The following is a 1,041-nucleotide window of genomic DNA, read 5'->3' as shown; positions in this document are numbered from 1 at the left end:
AATTTTGCCTTGTGGGTTCAAGCTCCAATTATGTACACGAATGAATGGAACAGCCGATGCCAATTAATTCAAGTTGTTATATTATTCGCGAAACTTTTTAGTACAAAGACTACATTGTATCTGACACCATCATTATAAAGTATGTTATAAAGTAGCTTTTTGGTATTGCTTTGAAATATTTGACTGCTTCGATAAAACATTCTTTGTTTTTGTCCAAATTCATTGGATATCATACTTTTAATAGAAATATTTATACATTAAATCCAATTCTCTCATTAGTCATTAAAATTAATAATCGGATTATCTTTATAGAATATATTTACAATTTAATTAAATAATTTAATAACACCATAATTAAATAAGTTAAATTATCGTACAATTCACATTTAAATAAATTTATATATCACATTGATTTTTAAATTTAGAAATGTTGTTTATTATAAGAATTAATTATTTTTTTCGAATGACAAAATTTAAATTGAATATTAACAAAAAAGATTAACTGAAGTGCATTTATTAACAAATTAATTAATTTAAAAACTTATTTTATTTCCAAAGAATTAATTAATTAACAATTAATTGAATAAATGGAGAATAAAAATGATCAAGTATCATAGGCTAAATACTTTTAAACGAGTATTTTTTAATTTAATATGTAATTTTGTTTAGAGATTCACAAAAAAATTTTAATTTCTTTTTGAAATATTTGCAAAATGAATATATAATAAGTTTTCATGAAATTAAACGAATAAAAATTTCCAATAAGATATTTTTTATGCCATGACATTTAAGGCCTTATGAGAATAAAATAAATTAGTTAATTGAATAAATTTGAATTTGAATAAATTTATTGATTTAGTATATATTTAATTAAGCAAAATTACAACTGTTTAGAATTCAAATCATCCGGTGGTCGAAGGACCATGATGATTGGATTAGACTTTGGCCACCAGTTTGCTGGTTGGAGAAAAGTGAGGATAAGTGGAATGGTTTATGCTCCTACTCAGTAAAGAATAGATCTGTTTTTTGTTCTGTTTGTTG

This window comes from Ceratosolen solmsi, unplaced genomic scaffold (assembly GCF_000503995.2).
Source record: "Ceratosolen solmsi marchali unplaced genomic scaffold, CerSol_1.0 scaffold9, whole genome shotgun sequence".
Lineage (NCBI taxonomy): Eukaryota > Metazoa > Arthropoda > Insecta > Hymenoptera > Agaonidae > Ceratosolen > Ceratosolen solmsi.
The sequence above is the reverse complement of the archived record's forward strand: the minus strand, read 5'-3'. Positions refer to the sequence as shown.